Raw genomic sequence first — 19,181 nt, 5'->3', positions numbered from 1 at the left:
CAGGAGTCATGTTGCAGATGTGATGCAAACAGCTCCCCCAGCACAAGCCCAGCTCAGTCCAGCACCAATGGTACCCACACCTCCCTGCACCCCCACTATTGTGGACACACCAGGAACCCCTGACCCTCCTCCAGGCAGTTTTGGGATCCACAGGTGTCCAGTTTGGCAGCAAACAATGTCCCCCAACTCCATCAGCAATGTCTTCGGTCTCGGTTACCTTTAAAATAAACCTAATCCAATGAACGCTGCCTGTGCATACGTACATGCGCACACAAAAACACTTACTAGCTTAATAGGGTGAGTATCAGAATGTAACACTAAATTATCTGACATCTTTATTGCTTAGAATGACAGATTCAAACAAAGCTAACCCTTTAATTATGTTTATATAATGTAATTTGGCATAAGTCATAAAGCACCCCTTTGGCAATGCCAGATTAAATATTTTACATTTGCTTGGGCAGCACATTACAAGATTGGAAGCAGTATTTTCTTCTGATGCTCCAGAGCAGGGACTACACTACTGTGGATGGGAACAAGGCTCAGCCCAGAGGCTCTCTCCGTGGGGAGCTCTGCCATGGGAGTCGTGTTGGGCTCACGGGGACCCCAGTCCCATACCTCACTGTGCACAGCTCCCTTTTGCACCCTCTCTTTCAGGACATCAGCACCACCGGTGTTTGCCAAGAGTAAAACAAAAGGCCCTGCTGATGCCAATGGCAGCAGGGAAGCCTCCGTTACTGCTGGCAGGGTTTCCCAGGGCAGTCGCCCTTCTGCCTGCACTGGATCAGCTGGGACTTCTCCAAGTCCTGCTCCTGTGTACAGAGGTGGGGGTGTCCCATGCTTTTCCACAGAAAGAGCTGACATGGCTACTGGGCTTTGAGAAAGTTCACATCTCACATTTTGGAGAGGATGAAACATCTGAGGATGTTCTGCAACAGAGCAGAGAGTAGAAATTGGCCTCAATATTCAGCTTCCTTCCCAGTGCCTAACTTTCCCATTGCTCCTAGGCATTTTCCTGAGATAAGGGACGTTCCCTGCAGCAGGCTTGGTGTCTGGGTTCCCCTGCAGGAAGCTTCTCAAGGGTACACCTCCAAGCTCCATGGCCTCATTTTACACTGGTGAATTAGAAGAGCTAGTGATGCTCACTGCCTATTTCAAAGGGATGCTAATGAATAAACACGGTCCTTGCTCCCAGAACAGGTCCCTCTACTGCCAGCACAACAAGTAAATAGATCCTCCGAAATTGTAGAGAATAACTCCCTGAGATCCAGGGTGGCCGTTTCACTGCCCACCATGAATTGGTTGCCTTTTCCAAGCGTCTTCATATTCCACAAGTCATGACCAACACTCTGGAGACTTCAGCCCTCTGATATAAACCTGCTCACTCTGACGGTCTGCTCCAGCACCTGTAAATCCACCACTCCCAAGGACCAGGCTTGTCCAGCCTAACTGAGTGGGTCCTTCAGAGAGGTTTCTCTGGCCAGGCTCTGCTGGTACGCTACTACGAAGCTGACACTTGAAAGCAAATGCAATGCAGCAGGACTCAGCCACTCCAGGAAAAACATGACTCCTCTTGGTAGATGTTTGTATAATAACCTGTTCCACATTCTGCTTTTAAATTTCTTCCATCCTATATACTTCAACAGGCTAATTAATTAATAGCAGAAGGAGCTTGAGAGCATGCATCCAGATGCTAAAACACTGTCAAACTCCAAAATTTAACAGAATGCATTCAAATTTGTGTGCAAAATAAACCTTCACACACCAAGCCTGTGTATTTCCTGGCCTTGCACATCACTGCTACACAAGGGTTCTTCTGTGCCATGGAGACCCCCTGCCTTGGTTAGCCCACGAGCCCACTCTTCACTGTACCATGCCTCTGATGTAGTCCATGAACCACACATAAAAGTTAACTCCTTTTTCAGGTGGTATGTACACCTCTTACTTTTGTCCCATCAGCATGAGGTTGTGGGTGAGATGGTTTTGTTTCCTAATTCCCAAGCTTGCCTACTTGACCCATTTCTTCATGTGCCAGCTCTGGCCTACATGGTACTGCTTGGCCTCTGTCTTCTACCCAAGGAGGCAAGATAACAGTCTTACCCCTTTTTTATACAAAGTCCAGGGATTCCTTCAAAACTCCAGAGACACAAAAAATTGGGAAGGAAAGATTTTACCCAGCCCACATCCCCATCTCATAGAGTGATGAACTTTCTTCGTGTAAATTCATGAATTTCACATCTTGTTGGAGATGGCTGAAGTGGTTTTGTTTATTTTTGTAGGTTTGGGATTTTTATTCTTCTGAAGTTGCCACCAGTACATAGAAAACAGACATTGCACTGCTGAGGGAGACAGAAAAACAAAGACAAAAAAAAAAAAAACGTGCAAGAGTCCAGCCCTGCAAGGAGCTGCCTGCCAACAGGGAGATGGAAAGCAACGTTCACACAATCTGCTGGAGCACCCAGCATAAACTCAGTGTAGCCTCACTACGTTGTTTAAGCCCAGACCTTACTGACCAGAGCTGTCAGACTTTCACACACACACATGCTTTGTTGAGAACGGTCATTGTACAATGCAAAGCAGGTAGCGGTTTGAATTGCTCATTGCCCACATAAATTTGGACGCTCAAGCAGTACCTACGTTCTTCATCGCTTTCAGAATAAAGTGATAGCTGTATAGAGACATAAAGAATAAATGCGGAAACAGCACAGACAACAGGAGATTGAACTTCTTCAATAACATCTGGAGCCAAATGGCAAAGAATTAACATCACAATTTTACAAAGGAAAATAAAAATCAAGTGCTTCCCCAAAAAAATGCATAATGTACGACTCAGAGCAGAACATTGACTAATGGAGAGAGAAGAGACTTTCAGAGCACCAGACAGAGCACAGATTCACAGACTTTGGAGCATGCAATGTTTGCATCAAGGTGTTTTAATTAGTGAATCAATAAATCTACCCAGGCAAAATTTCCTTGAGTTCTTCAAAGATAGTCTTGACTTTTTTGTCAAACCATTCTCCCTTTCTGCCTTCATCTATATGCATGCTGTTGTGTGAAGGAAAAAAAAAGTTAGAAAGAGTATGAGTTATGAATTTTTTCCTTGTGCATAAAGATTACAAATCTCATTGAAATTCCATTGAATTATATTGACCACACAACTTGCACATGTAGTGAGAGCCACACAAAAGGCTTTCTTCCCCATTGTTTATGTGAGCATTTTGGAAATGGGGTATATATTGCTACACAGAAAGGGGAAATAGAGACAGGAGTGAAATGTAGTTTGTTGAGCTAATAAAACAGCAAGCCCTCCATTTGTTTCTTTAGTCCTGCAGAGCCATTTCTATTTCAGACTTACATGCTCCACTGTTAGCAGAACTGGTGACAAGCATTTCCACTGCAGATTGTTAAAGCATGTGGGCTAGTTTAGCTTTAACTATGGGAATGCTTCCCAGCCATTCTTAATGGTATTGCCATAATTCCTGATTTAAGAGATCGATATACAACAACAAAGGGACAGAAAGCCCTAGAGACACTGTCTGTGCCATTAGCTAGGTTAAATACATCTAAAGACTACAGCAACCCCAGAAAAACATGTATTAATCTGAATTCTGGGGCTCCTGATGTTTGCAATGAGCTTGGCCAAAAGCAATCTAATTATTTTCATATTCCTTTACATAAAGTTACCAGTACTGCCTAATTAAATGAGTAATAACAGACAACAAAGCCTTCTTCTCACACATTCAGAACCCTGGAAACACCCTTTCATGCAGTGAGGAACGGTGCATATAAAATAATTAAGACGGACATCAATGAAAGCAAGAAGGGGCAAGAGCTTCAGGAAATGTGCCAAACCACCGGGCCTTCTGGCAGAACATCCCGAATGTCTGCCATCTGCTTGTCCAAATATGCGTGTTGAACATCTCTGTCGAGGCACTCAGTGCAGGTCAGCGGCCACACACTATCGTGGGACAGCAGCCACCTCCTGCTGGCCATTTCAGCCCTAAGACAGCAATGGCAAAGAAACTGAACATAGGTGAATTCTGTAGCAAATACCTCTGAAAAAGCTGTCAGAAATGCCTTCCCCATGCCCCAGCCCTTGTGGTACACGCTCTTCCCTTGCTTGCACTCCATTCTCCCATCTCTGGAAGGGCTCACAGACCATTTCTGAAGACACAGATTCAGGCAGAAAGAAAGCTCTGTGCGTCCAAGAGTTTCTCGTGTTCCCCCCCAAACCCCAAACACTCGGGTGAAATGAATGACAATTCCAACTTTGCTTTACACGTAGACTTAGACCATCACAGCTGAAGCAGTGCAGTGTTGCTCTGTGCATTTGCAATGCCCATTCCAAGTCTGTTAACTGCTCAAAAACTTATTGAAGGCAAATGATGACCTTCTGCTGAGCAGAGAGGGCGGCAGGCCAGGCCCCAAACTGCTCCTTGGAAATCACAGTTTATTTCCTTACAGTTAAGGAAGGAAGGGAAAAAGGAAAAATGGTCTGGTCTTGATTTTTGGGGTTGGACCCGATGATCTCTGAAGGTCCCCTCCAACCCCTACAATTCTGTGATTCTGTGATTCAGTTGACTGCAAGAGGATTGAGATCATTTACAACAGCCGATAATGCCCTCAGCAGGTAAAATTGTAGGGTTTTTGTGTTTACACCTGATGAGACTCACCATCACCATCAGGGCCATCAGGATATGGATGAAGCCTCTCCAAGCAACAGATTCTTTTCAGTGCTTCCCAGGGCCAGGCTGAGAGGCAGTGGGCACAAACTGGAGCCCAGGAGCTCCCTCTGACCCCCAGGCAGACCTTCTGGGCTGGGTGGGGATGGAGCCTGGCACAGGCTGCCCAGAGGCCGTGTGGTTTCCTCTTTGGGGATCTCCAGGAGCTGCCTGGACGTGGGGCTGGGCACACAGATCAGGGTGGCGCTGCTGGGGCAGGGCTCGGAGCAGAAGGCCCAGGAGGCCTCTGCCAGCCTCAGCCATCCTGTGACCCTGTGAGAGCCCTTCGCTCCCAGTCAAACCTCCCTGTGCACACTTTCTCTTCAGGGTTCCCACTCTGAGTTCCCAGCTGGTTTGGGCTGGGGACAGCTCGGGTGATCATCACCTCCTGGCCACGGCAGGGCCTGCTCCTGTGCCTGGCACCGTGAGGCCTTGCCCGCAGCGTGCGCGGCTTGGGCAGCTCGGCAGCTATCGGGGGATTCACAAACCAGAGCGATGGGCTGCTTGGACTCTCTGGGGAACGCGCTTCTGGCACATGCAGCTGGAATTAAAATCAGGTTTCATTTCCTTCTCTGTGTCACACAGAGTAAATCATCGTCTGCCTCGTAAGCAAGGAGCCTGGGACAGCAGCTTCCCCAGCAATAAGCCCTGGTGACAGAAATCCATACTTACCAGCAGTGAAAGATCTTCTTTCACTTTTGGCACAAGCTTTTTAACCTTGCCTTTCTTCCCCCTCCCCTGCACATTTTCTCCTTAAAACAATTACTTTGCTCCATAGCTGAAGGCAGGGTTTAATCCTGCAAGCATAAATTCACACATACAGCGATGCGATCAGCAAGGTTTGCGGGATTAAGTCCCTGGGTCCAGCAGAAATTTTCACAGGAGTGTAATTAAAATGAGGCGTGCAGCTACATGCGTGCTTGAAGGTAAGCACGCGTGCAGCTGCTGGAAGAGAGGGGCTGGGAGGGCCGGGCTTGCCAAGCAGCACCTGTGGGATGATTTCCCCTTGCTTGCAAGGATGGTGTCAGTGACAGCACAGGAGTTACGTGGGGATTCTGTAACCACATCGGGAGGCAGGACCAGAGGCTGTCTTGTTTTCACGACACATTTATCACACCCCTGAGCCCCAACAGGCAGCGGCTTTCCATGCCAAGGCCATTAAGGAACATTTACAAAAGACCTGCTCCTTTTGTAAAACCCCTTTGGTTGGACCCTGATCATTTGCTGCTGCTGTATCACCTGCAGCTGCTTCTGATCCACGCAATCTCCCACATACTTTCAATCTCCATTTGCTACCCAGCACGTTCAATTTGCAGCTGCTTTAGAGCCTTTCCAATTAAGATCTGCACCACAGAAGTAAACTGTCCCACTTACATCCTACCAGGGCTCTGGGGTTTGGAGCTGAGCCTCTCCAGGTGAGGCCCAGTTGCAATTACTGGTTGAATCATAGAATCACAGGATGGTTTGGGTTGGAAGTGACTCTAAAGCCCATCCAGTTCCAACCCCCTGCTGTGGGCAGGGACATCTCCCACTGGGTCAGGTTGCCCAAAGCCCCATCCAGCCTGGCCTTATAAACCATTTCAGCCGGGGTTTTGGTGACCACCTTGTTGCAGTGCCCCAGCCTCTCCAGTGCTGAGAGCTGCAGCCCTGTTTAACACCACCCAGGCCCCATGACCATTGCTCTGAGCTGTTCTCCAGCCCTATGGCAGGAATCAGATCATTGGGGTTATACTTGCACCCTAACCTTGGCTCTGGACCATCAGTTGTAACCCACGAACTATGCAGTCCAGATTCTGGTTCTTTTCCTGGTGTTTTAAAAAACAGTCATCTGCGCCTAATGAAGTAAAATTTTCATTAATTGATGAGCAAGGAAACTACTGAGCCAACTGCCAGGTGAGGCAGACTGAGCAAAAGGCGCCATAGCTGCACTATAAACAGGGATCCTACAGCAGCAGTGGGATCTTCTAAAAATACTGGAGACATCCCTGTGTCTTCCCATTGCTCACTGGGGTCTGTGCTGGCTCCTACCTGATCTGACTTTTGGGTTTCAAGCCAGTAGGACAGAAAAGTATCTTCTGCACCTTGTGCAAGATCCCCCATGCTATATACCCATGTGCAAGCTAATCCAAACCTGTGCACAGGGTAGTCCTGCTGATGAACAGAAACTATAATGGGAGTAAGGAAAAACCTCACTTCACCATATGAATTTTGCCCCCTTCTGATGGTACCAGTCATCAGCCCTTTCATGGACTGCAGCTAAAATCTGTAAATCTCAGAAGGAGCCAACTGAGTTTGATTTAATAGCAAGCAGTTTGCTTAATTAAATAGAGTGCCAATCAGGGAAATATTATTCACTCCCCTTACTAGAAACATAATACTAATCAAAACCAGGGTAATAAAAAAGTAAAACACACACTGAATGTTTCTCCATCCATCTGAAAAAAAAAAAAAAAAAGAAAAAAAAAAAGGTCTATTGTTCTAGATCATTTCAGAGATTTTTGCTCCCTTCAGGACATGCACACTGAGTTTTGAATGAAAATGGACTGAGATAATCAATATTTAAGCCTCTACATAGAAAGTTTAATACCAAAACCACAAAAATAGCCTTAAATATTACCTCTGCTATTATGCTCTGAAATATATATATATATATTGCTTTCTTAAACCCAGAATTATTAATTTCTGTACTAAGTGGCAGCTGCTTGCACAATTGTTTTTAGAGAGGATTTATGCTTGGTCCAGGCAGAGGAAGGGAGCCTGGAATTAACCTCTTGGTCTCTGCTACTGTTAATTACCTTTGCCATAGCATAGAGTACACCAGTTGCAGAGCATCTAGCCAAGGCCTTGCCATCAGCAGCAAAGACATAAATCAGGATGTGACAGCATGAAGGGACAAATAAATCACTAGGGGAGAGACGACACGAGCAGGATAAGAGCTATAAGCAACATGAGCAGATGAGTATATGGCCAACGCCAACCGTGCTAGAGCTGTTTTGGTTGGCCTCGGTTGAACATCTGGAGCTGAGCTGGGTTTGTGGCACTACCTATGCTTTGGAGACAGGAAACTGAGGCACAGAGAAGATAAGCCTGAGTTTGCTGAGAGCTTGAAGGGAATGAGGGACTTCCCCTTGTACAGTGTCCCACCCAAGCAAGGTTCCCATGCACAGTCAGTACCAGAGCTAGAGACAGCAGAAAGGCATCCTGGATCCTCCTCCTCTGAGTTTGGCATAAGGTATTCATTTCTTCTTTTACTATTCAATTTTATCAGAAGTAAGGGGAAAAAAGAAAATCCTTTTGAATTTTTGCTGTTCTTTTTGAACAGAAAAAAATAAACGTGTTTTCGGATACATTCCAGGTATTAATATCAAGAAATGTTCTAACAGAACCTTCTCTCTTGGGTTATACATACAGAATATAGTGGGAAGGAGCCCTTCTGCTTAAAACTATATGCTGGAGTTGGGAACATGGAGAGGAAATCTGGTTTTATTGAGGGTTTTGTTCTTTTTTTAGAGGAAGAGAGAATGAGCACCAGAGAGGGGTTTGGCTGCTGAGGGTATCTCGTGACAGTAGGTGGCAAAGACATCTCAATGCTCCCATGTGGAGTTTCTGTGCGATGTTGTGGTTCGGAGGAAGGCGAGATGAATGCAGCAGCTTCCCAGAAATCAGCTCCTAAGGTTTTATCTTTAATCTCTTTCCCTCCCCACTCTGATACGGTCTGCATTGAGAAAGCCCTGAGATCAGCAGAGCAGCCCGCGCGATACCGAAGCATGCAACCACGGCCTGGCCCTGCTCGGCAGAAACGACGGCAAACATCCAATTTCCTACATGGGCTTGAGCAAGCTCCTGGCTTCAGTTACATCTTCATTGCCGCCGAGCCACAGGCATCGTGCACGGAAATATCTGCTTTGGGCTGCGGGTTCCTTCGGCTGGGACGGTACCAAGTGCAAGGCCTGCATCAGCCAGGGACCTGAGCTGGCGTAGGTCCCCCGGCTGGGTTACAAGCACAGCATCACACATGTGGCTAAACACCTTGATGGGTCAGGGGCTCTTCTAGGGCCTTCCATCACTCTCTATTACACCTGGCACTTTTAATCCTTTTAAACTCTCAATTGCCATAGGTGCTGCACAGAGACCTCCCTGACCTTCCAGAACACCCTAGTGACTCAATAACCCCTCCACTGAGTTCACCACTTTGGATGTCCTCTGGAGAATTTTTCTTTTATGGCAGATGGTTAGTATTTTAGCAGAAAAGGGCAACTGCTAACCAGCTTCATGGGGAAAGGGAAATTTCTTCTTTGCTGGAAAAAGCAAACACACACAAATAAGCTTGCTCAGCTGCTCTTCTCTTATCCCCGTGGGGGAATTAACTGAATTGTCTTTATACCATTTAAATGCTTGTTTCTGGTTTGGTTTTCAAACATGAACTTGAAGACCAGGACACATTTAAAGGTGGTGAAGAGAAAATACCAAAGATCATTACAAGACCAAAACCCACCTAATGAGGGGGAGGAAGAAACACAGCAATGACTGAGTGAAGAGAGATCATTAAGCAGGTGGAGAACAACAGAGCCAGCATCCAGTAGGAGGCCAACAGGCAGTCAACGTCATTTAAACTAAAAAACAATAAAAAGGAACATACAAGATGCAAGGTTCACTCTTTGGTTTGTGTCCACAGCACTGTTGAGGTCAATGTCTGGCAGAGTCCTGAAGAGCACCCAGTATTTCTGTCAGGATTAGATCTCTGGAAGTTTTTGTTAACGAGGGCTGGGAGGATAGGGTGGGAGGGGAAATTATCTCAGATGTGTGTAGGCAAACACTGCCAGCTGATCTGAAAGTGATAAACCCCACCACCACCCATAGCCAATCCCCACGGGCATTTCTCTGGGATTCCCCAACACCAGAGATGCCCTGTAGGCTGGAGGGACAGTAATCTCCAGGAAACGTCCCGTTGTGCTGAAACGTGCAGGGCTGGTGCATCTCCAGGGCCCCCTCTTGATCTGTGACGTCACACTGGCTCAGTACAGACCTAGTTATTTTTCTTTTGTTTTGGGGCTGATGTCAACTTTTTATTATTATTCTTTTTTTACATTTAACTGTTTTGAAGAACCCTTCCCTGTGGAACAGAAGTCCCTCTGGATGTCAACAGGAGCTAAGAGCCTTAAGAGCCAAAATTTGCTTCAGAAAATTTTATACTAGCCGTGGAAAGCCCAGATAATTGCACTTCAGGGAGAATGCCAATCATTAATTATGGATAAAAGGGGCTTGCAGGGGTAAAGAAAGAAGCCCATGTTACAGACATGGAAAATCTGCCATGCCAACCTGCCTGAGGAAAGCGCTTCCTCTGACTCGCGTGTGATTTTGCAGAATCAAAATCCCATCAGACTCCAGCTTTCTTTGCCCTTCCCCCCAGTTTTTTGGGACAGAATTGCAAAATTAAGGGGCTAATATAGCGCAGAGCAGCTGCAATCTATTTGGATTTTACTGAAGGGCTTGATACCGTCTCCTGAAATCTTACGCTCCACATTGATTCAAGTTGGCTCGGGCAGGAAAACCCTGTCACGCCGGCTGAAGGCTGCCTAGGAAGCCAGTACAGATGGGGCAACGATGCACAGCGATGAGTCTTGCCATAGTGAGAGTCCACGGGGGCCTGCTGTGGTTTCACCTCATCAGCCGTCCGGGGGAAAAAGGAGAATCCAGCACTGAGAAAAAATTAAAACAAAACTGGCTGCATCTGTGTGGGCAGAGGGATAAATCTCCTAAAGTTGAAAAAGTTGAGAAATGTTGATAAAACACCCCAAAAGTTGAGAAAGTTGAGAAATGTTGATTAAACACGGCAAAACTCAAGTTTTTCACGGAGAAGTGGTAAGCAACACCGCCTACCTGCACGGAGATATCAGAAGGGAGTGCATGACACCTAATGGAGGTAAAAAAATCCAGGAGGTGGCGGCAGTAGCAGAGATCTAAGAGCAGTTTCTGCCTTTCTTGCTCAGAGGCAAGCAGGATAATAGCATTATTGGGGCCGTCAGCTCGCAGCCGCATACCAGCCCACAGAGCCAGCGGCTGCGTGTGCAGCGTGCTGCAGCGGAGGCTTCAGGCTTGCCGACGCAGGGAACTTGACCAGAATAGCTATTGCAGAATAAGCTGTTCCACAATAACTGCTTTGGAATAGCTCCCTGCACAGACCACTGTCTTCCACAATAAGAGTCATTTTACGGTGGGATAATTAATACTCTCCTCCAAAGCAAAATAATTGCTCTGGAATACGCTCTCTTTGATTCCTAAATAGAGTTCAGATGAGCAGCAGCTCCGGAGCAACTCTTATTATATTATTCTGGTCAATTGTGTCTGGTAGACGAGCTCCAAAATCCAAATGTGCCCAATCCATAGGCAGAAAATCCATATGGTGATCAGGGAAAGGAGCTCTGCAGCTGATGCAGTTAGGAGCCTGTTGCCCTTGTGGGCATCAAAATCTGCCAAGCGCCCATCCCATGGTTCCTGAAACCGAGGGGAATTTTGCTGTTTCAACAGGAGAAGATTTGATCCTAGCCAGCTGAATTGTTTTCAAGGAAAAATGGCTTTATGTATTAAATTTTTTGATCACTTTCAGACTTAGTTGGGGATATTTTTTTTCCATTTAATTTCGATATAATGAAAGTATTCCAGCTTTTGGAGGGGAAGAAAGTTTGGACAGAAATGTTCTGAGAGGAACAGAGGAAAATTTAGGGGAAGGGGATACCTTCAAACAAACACAGTCATGGAAAGTTAACTTGCGTTTTCCCAAAACGTTGATTCTCTCGGACATATTTGTTTCCTTGTCCACCCTGCTTCTGCACACAATTGTCTCACAGATAATTTCCAAATTCTCTTGCAGAAACTCAAACTTCAAGGACTTGCCCAACACCTTCTGCACAGTGCTCCCCAGGCCATGCCCGAAGAGCTCACCGTTGGCCTTCGTGGTGTTACAGTCCTACAGGGGCCCACATGAAGCTCTCCATCCTCCTTATCCCTGTCTTCTAGGAGGAAACCTCTGCTGTGTCACAAGGGCGGGAGTCTTTTTCCTGTTCCTACTCTGTGATATTCACCCCAACACAGTGAAAGGCATCTCCCAAAGCAGCCTGGTGGCTGAGGAAGGCAATCTTCCAAATTCCTTTAAAGGTGGTTTGGTCATTTAGCTGTTGGTGTTCCTCCAGCCCCTCTCCTGGAGGTAATCCCATTCCCCCCAGCTTGTTCCCTTCATCCTTGCCACCTTCCTGGGCTCTTGTTCCTGCTCTGCAGGGGAGAATCACACCTCCCTCTGAAGTGACCCCAGGAATGCCTGCAAGATAACAGGGAAAAAAATATCATAAAAGCCAAAACAAACAGCAAACAACCAAAATATTTTCACCCTTTTTCCTAAATGACAGCCATTTCTTGCTTTCAAAACTGACTCAGACTTTGCACTCTGAGCCCACAGGAACAAGCCCCCAGCTCTACCAGCTCCTCGGAGCACACTGCACACCCCAGCTAGCCACTGAGGATGTGAGATTCAGCCTCCATCTCTCCCTGCCTAATGTGAAGCAGATGTCTTCTATTAATGAAGTAACTGCTAATTAGCAACCACTTTGTCTCCCTTCCATCAGTTTTCTTCCCTGGTTCAGGCGCAGGGGGGCAGGATGTGTAAATAAGGCAGCCTCCATAGGAATGTATTGCATATACTGCCCACAATTTGGCTGTTCGCATCACAAACACTAAGCAAGGGATGCATCTCTGACACGGCGCTTAGCAGAAAGGGGCCTTGGCATTTCCCAGCATCTGGGGAGACTGTAACAGGGCAAGATGTTTGTACTGGGTCTGGCAGAGGAGGGCTGGGCCCAGCTACGAGTACAGCTGAGCTCTCAGCAGGGCTTTTGTTAGCATAGTTTGGTCAGTAAAACCGGAATTGCACACCTCCGTGGAGCCAGGCTCACAAAACTTTATAAGCACAGACCACTGAGAGCTTGCTGCACCTCCCCATCACCTGCGGGACAGTCTGCAGGGCAGCATGATGGCAATTCATGAGCCACTTGTACAGCAAGGAGACTGAGCACCAGGTGGCATCGCTGCTGAAAGCTGCATGGGACGTGCCCACTGGTCTTTGCTCACCCTGAATTTCCACAGGAAACTCCAAATATTTGCCCCATTTTCTGTTCAAGTTCCATCACTATGAGGTGATACCAACACAGCCCTATGACTCTGGGTCTAGGTGGCAGACTCGCCACCCATGCTCCAGAGAGGAAACATGACCCGTGGTAAACATCCCATTTTCCTGCCGGGCATTGCATACAGCCAGGACAACCCTCAAGGCAAGGGTCTGCGTCCCTGAGACATGCTCCCAGCACAATATCCCCATCCCTTTGCTCCCTAGCAGCTGGGACGCACCGCCCAGGGCCCCTCTGTTTGGGACCCTTGAATTCCAGTCCACAATATTACATCCCAGCTCAACAGAGAGAGATTATTTCCCTCTGGGCTCCGCGTTTTAAAATGTGACGATGCTTCTGCATGATTTATAGAAAAGGGATGACATTCAAATTCTCCCTGGGTCCCAGCCACCACATTGCATCTGTGTAATGGTTTCCCAATAGAGACAGATTCCTCTTCTGGCTGCCTGTCTCTCCTTTCCCTTTTCCCCCAATATCAAGGGATCTTAAAAGCTTAGAAAGCTATAGCCATGCTGATTTTGTAATACACTTGAACTCTCCTTTTGCATTGTCCTGAGGGGGACTTGCTGTAATTTGGTTCTTGGAAATAATTTCTCCCCTCATAAAACACCCCTAATTGTAAACCTTCCAACGAGCTCCTTACATTAAGATGTCTTAAAGTTTTATTTTAGCAATCATAATAATAAACAACTGCAGTCTTTGCAGGGCTTTTCATCCCAAAGGCTTCCAGAGCACCTTCGACCACTGCGCACAGGCTTTGTAAGGGGATGGATTCATCGCCTGGTGAAAACGCAGGTGTTCCTGGGGCCACAGCTGGCCCCATGCAGAAAATCTGTGTGGGAGAGGTACCGAGGGGATGGGATAACCCAGGCTCCACTGCTCGGCTGACACAGCTGCCCTGCTGCGGTGTCCAAACCTGGCAAAAGCAGGCATGCTTCACATCCTCCACTCCTCCGGTGCCAGCAAATTAAAGCCCGGACGGTGGTTACCAAGGGACATGCTGCGCTCCGGGTATTAATCCAGGCATTTGTTTAATTAATAATTAATGTTACTGATTGCACCGAGAGGCAACAGAGACGAGTTGCAATGTGGGAAATGGCAATTAAATCAAAGGAAGAAAAGTCACGATAGATGCGGTCAAATATTTAAGTGGGCTGTGTGGGGAGGTTGTGGCATCTCCATCCTGGGGCCAAATCCTTGCATTCAGCCAGACAAAGCCCTGAGCATCCTGCTCTGACTGGGACATGCCTGGTGCAGGGCATTGCAACAGAGACACCCCGTGATCCCAACCTAAATCCTCTTATCCCTAATCTGGGGCAATAACTTAAAGCAGGAGCGGTGCTGGTTTAAATGCCCGCATCAGCCTCTGGAGGAGAAGGGAGCACCGGGATGTGAGCAGCAAACATTCCCAAATGTGGGGGTTCCCAAAAGTGGGGATTCCCAAATGCGGGGGTTCCCAAATGCAGGGGTTCCCAAATGTGGGGGTTCCCAAATTTGAGGCTTCCCTCCCGCCCACCCCACAGTCCCTAGGTTAGAGCACTGCAGGGCTGTTAACTCGCAGCAACCGGCTGTGTGTTATCCATATCAATCTGGACCCGCTCCAGCCCCTCGGTATCAGCAATGGAGAGCACTGCCCGAGGCTGGATTCAATACAGCGTGCTTCAGACCTCGTCAGCACCCGGTGCAGCCGCCTCCCTTATCCTGTACGCAGCTCGGCTGCGGAGCCATCCCAGCAAGCTCTCGGCGGCAGCCGATCGGCGTCACGCTGTCCCACTTGGGTTGCAGTCCCCATCGCTTCCAGATGTTCCCCCATCGCACTGCAGCCTCTCCAGCTGTTGCCTCCTCGTTACGCATGTGTGCACTGGATCGCACCTTCCTGCTTACGTCTGTCCCGAAATTCATCTCTCTGGCTGCAGCCCCACGGATAACTCTTTTGGAGAAGAAATTATTCCCCCACTCCCCTAGGGTTTGTGCATCCTGTGCGGGGAACGACAGCTAGGAAAGCCAGCAAGGAAAGACTGATCAAACTCCCCAGCTGGCCTCTTTCCAGCCAGCACCGGGAGCTCGGGAGTTTTATTCAGGCATGGTAGCCTGCAGTCCTGGATCCTAAAGCCCTGCTATAACAAACCACTGCGAGAGTAAAGGCTTTAGGGTCTGGGACCAGCGAGTGTGGGGCTGGATATGGAGGATATCACCACGGTCTTTGTTGGCGTCACGGTATTTTATATTCAGATCCATTACGATCTGACAATGCTTTTTAACCCCCTGTTCTTGCTGGCATCTGATTGTCTCGTGACACCAATCCCAAAGGAATCCTCACCTGGATCCAGGCTGTGTCTGGACTTAAACACAGACCACTCGGGGGGTTATTCTGTTTTTTACAGCCCTCAGGTACCGCTGAGAAACAATCCCCGTGGCTGCAAAGTGCTTTTTAACAAACAGTAGCTCTGAACTGTCAAGGCAGAGTTTTAATCATTCTGTAGGGCAGGGAGACCTGGGGCAAAACAGCACAGAAATCTGTAGATCGGACAAAAACCCCGTAACCCATCAACTTTGGTCCAAGATCTAGCAAGTTCCAGCTCTGCTGTACAGCAGCTCCTGAACCATAGTGACCAGCACCAAAAAATACGTTGAAAAAATGTGCTGCCATAGCTGGAAGCTAGCAAATGTGGAGGGCAGAAAGCAAGTGATGTGAAGAAGAACCAGAGAACAACTTTTTGTTTAAGGTTTTACCCCACGCAGTGTAAATAATGATCAAGTCATTTATGACTTGTTAGTCCAGTACGTGCAAAATCCCATAAACTTTTCAACTGATATCATTTCACGGTGACAGGAATGCCATTATTCTCAGCAGCAGCAGCTGCACACACAGCACTGCTTAACCAAAATGGGGAAAAGAAAAAGGAAAACTTCCCCCCACTACAAAAAAAAAAAAAAGTAATGAAAAGAAAGTTAATTATGGCACTTTGGAAAAAAAAATAGTAGTTGGGCATCAGCCAGAAAGCTTTCTGCTTAGACCTGGGTAAGGCTTCCTGAGGGAAGCATTATACTTTTGATGCAGAGGCTCAGGTCTCTATTTTTAGAGCACATCACAGTCAATGAGTTTAGTACTTTCACATTTGAACCAGCAGTCTATTAATTTTTTTTCAGACCTTCTCTAACACCCCATGGCAGTTTGTTCACTTTATAATAATTGTGTGAATTGCCATCAGTTCCATGGCTGTCGTTGTGCTGGTTTCACCCGGAATAACCTCGAGGATTTGGCAAGTGAGACTTAGCAATTCCACATCGTGCTCTAATTGTGTGACCTTCTCGTTTTCATTTTGGTCCTTCCCCATACCCTTCTTCTTCAGTGTGGTGTTGGGCATCATTCCCTGCACTCAGGGGGCTGTGTGTGTAGGAGCAAGGTGGGCTGGAAAAGCAGAGTGGTGGGAACATCATGGGGCATTACGAAGCCAAACGCAGGGTCCTGAACCCAGGGAGGAGCAACCCCATGTACCAGCACAGGATGGGTATCGACCTGCTGGAAAGCAGCTGACCTAGGAGAAACCCACCAGTTGTTAGGAAAATGTTGTCACCAAGAGGGCGGTCACACACAGAACCCAGGCCCAGGGAATCTGTGTGATGTCCATCCTCATGGACATGCAGAGCACGTAAAGGGCAAGGCCATCTAAACGCATCCTCACTCTGAGCTGGAGGCTGGACTCTATGACCACCAGGGGGCCATTCCAGCCAGAATTACTCAGATTCTCCAGTTCATACCCTTTCACCAAGCTACATTTTGCTAAAACATGCCCGAGTCATTCAAAGCATCACGTCCAGGCCACCAAATCACGTGCGTCTAACCCGTTCTTAACGGAGCACACCGGCATTGCTGCTCTTACAGCAGCTGGGGGCTTGGTGGGAAGATGTGAGCCCAGGTGAGCAACTTGACCCATCACAAAGGGACCGTGCCTTCATCAGGGGCTGGAAGGCACCTCTGGACGTGGCGTCAGATCGAGCCAAGGTAGGCGACATCATGCAAGGCACCACTGGGCACCTTGAGCAAAGCCTTGGTGCGGCAGAGTTTGTAACAAACGCTGCACTCACCGACCCAGAGGGAAGGGCTCTGGGCATGGAGCACACTGGTCACTAATGGGAAAGTTAGGGAACTTCTGGAGGATCTGTGCAGCTTCAAAGTTGCACACGTTAATGCATACCGTGAGCGCTCAACAAAGAAAATATTTTCAGGGGCCTTTCCACCAAGCAAACTGAAGCTGAAATTACAGAAATTGATGTCAGACACATTCACTAGAAACAGTTTGGCTTTTGTTACTTGATTTTCCAAGGGTGGGCGAATAATTTATTTTTGTCATTTTAAAGACTTTTTCCCCTCTGCCTTTGTCCACAAGAAAACCCCCACAAACCACAGCGTGATAGCAACAAACCGGTACGAGGGCTGACCAGAGGACTGCGGTCGGTTCTCCTTCAGTGTCAATTTTTAAACTGGAGATTTGGAGAATTTCTTAGAAACGATGCTGTGTTTTAAACAGGGATTAATTTTGGAAAGTGTAGTGTCCAATTATACTGGGTCAACCGACCGGATAGCAAAGGTTTATTTTGGTTTGCAAGCAAGTGGTGTCGTGGTGACACAAGGAGAGGAGCTGGAGTATGAAATGGGGGGAGCGTGGGGGCACCCGGCAGCCAGACATGGCCTCGGGCTGACAGCAGCCTCAGGGGGAGAGAAGAAGACAACAAGCAGGGAACGGAGCTTGCGAGTGCAGAGCAAGGACCTGGGGAAAATCAGGCATGGGATCTGATGAGCAAAGTCAGGTGAATGTGGGGAGGGGATGCTTGTAGCATTTTAGCTGGAAGACGGAGGATTTGCAATGCCCACGTAAACGTCTTGTAATTTCATACCAGACACGAAACTTCAGGTGTGGGGTGGGAGAGAAGAGCAGTGAGGGGAGAAAAACAGTGAGTGGTGTGATCCAGGATGATGCCCTGCTCTGTGGCGCCCTCTTCCAGGTGGGGTCCTCCTATTCCATCCCATCCTTTTCCATCCTATCCCATTCTGCCCCGTCCCATCCCATCCTCTTCATCCCATTCCTGCCATCCCATCCCATCCCATCCCATCCTGCCCCATCCCATCCCATCCTGCCCCGTCCCACCCTGTCCCGTCCCATTGCATCCTGCCCCATCCTATCCCATCCCATACCACCCCATCCCACTCTGCCCCATCCCATCCCACTCCCCCCCCATCCTGTCCCCATTCCAACCCATCCTGTTCCAGCCATCCCATCCCATCCCATCCCATGCCATCCCATCCCATCCCATCCCATCCCATCCCATCCCATCCCATCCCATCCCATCCCATCCCATTCCTGACATCCCAACCCGTTCCTGACATCCCAACCCGTTCCTGACATCCCATCCCATCCCACCCCACCCCACCCCATCCCATCCCATCCCATCCCATCCCATTCCTGACATCCCAACCCGTTCCTGACATCCCATCCCATCCCACCCCACCCCACCCCATCCCATCCCACCCCACCCCATCCCATCCCATCCCATCCCATCCCATCCCATCCCATCCCATCCCATTCCTGACATCCCATCCCAACCCATCCCATTCCTGACATCCCATCCCATCCCATCCCATTCCTGACATCCCATCCCATTCCTGACATCCCGACCCGTTCCTGACATCCCATCCCATCCCACCCCACCCCACCCCATCCCATCCCATCCCATCCCACCCCATCCCATTCTGCCCCATCCCATCCCATTCCCATCCCATCCCATCCCATCCCATCCCATCCTAACCCATCCCATCCCAACCCATTCCATTCCTGACATCCCATCCCATCTCATCCCATCCCATCCCATCCCATCCTAACCCATCCCATCCCAACCCATTCCATTCCTGACATCCCATCCCATCCCATCCCATCCCATCCCATCCCATCCCATCCCATCCCACCCCACCCCACCCCATCCTGTCCCCATCCCAACCCATCCTGTTCCATCCCATCCCATCCCATCCTATTCCTGACATCCCATCCCATTCCTGACATCCCATCCCATCCCATCCCACCCCACCCCATCCCATCCCATCCCATCCCATCCCATCCCATCCCAACCCATCCCATTCCTGAAATCCCATCCCATTCCTGACATCCCATCCCACCCCACCCCATCCCATCCCATCCCATCCCATCCCATCCCATCCCATCCCATCCCATTCCTGACATCCCAACCCAACCCGTTCCTGACATCCCATCCCGTCCCGTCCCGTCCC

The 19,181-nt window shown here is 48.4% G+C and overlaps 1 long non-coding RNA gene across 1 annotated transcript; it reads right to left on the bottom strand.

The window, feature by feature from the left end:
- Positions 1–7,312: 7,312 nt before the first annotated feature.
- LOC310898557 lies at positions 7,313–12,334 on the bottom strand. Its single transcript, XR_014583424.1, has 2 exons — positions 12,149–12,334; positions 7,313–12,036 (listed from the first exon to the last, which is right to left on the bottom strand). It is a non-coding gene; the product is annotated as an uncharacterized lncRNA (long non-coding RNA).
- Between the last annotated feature and the right edge of the window lie 6,847 nt (positions 12,335–19,181).

The sequence above is a fragment of the Anser anser genome, assembly GCF_964211835.1.
Source record: "Anser anser genome assembly, chromosome: 4".
In the NCBI taxonomy this organism is placed as follows: domain Eukaryota; kingdom Metazoa; phylum Chordata; class Aves; order Anseriformes; family Anatidae; genus Anser; species Anser anser.
Note: the sequence above shows the minus strand (reverse complement) of the source record. Positions and strands in the feature narration are given on the sequence as shown.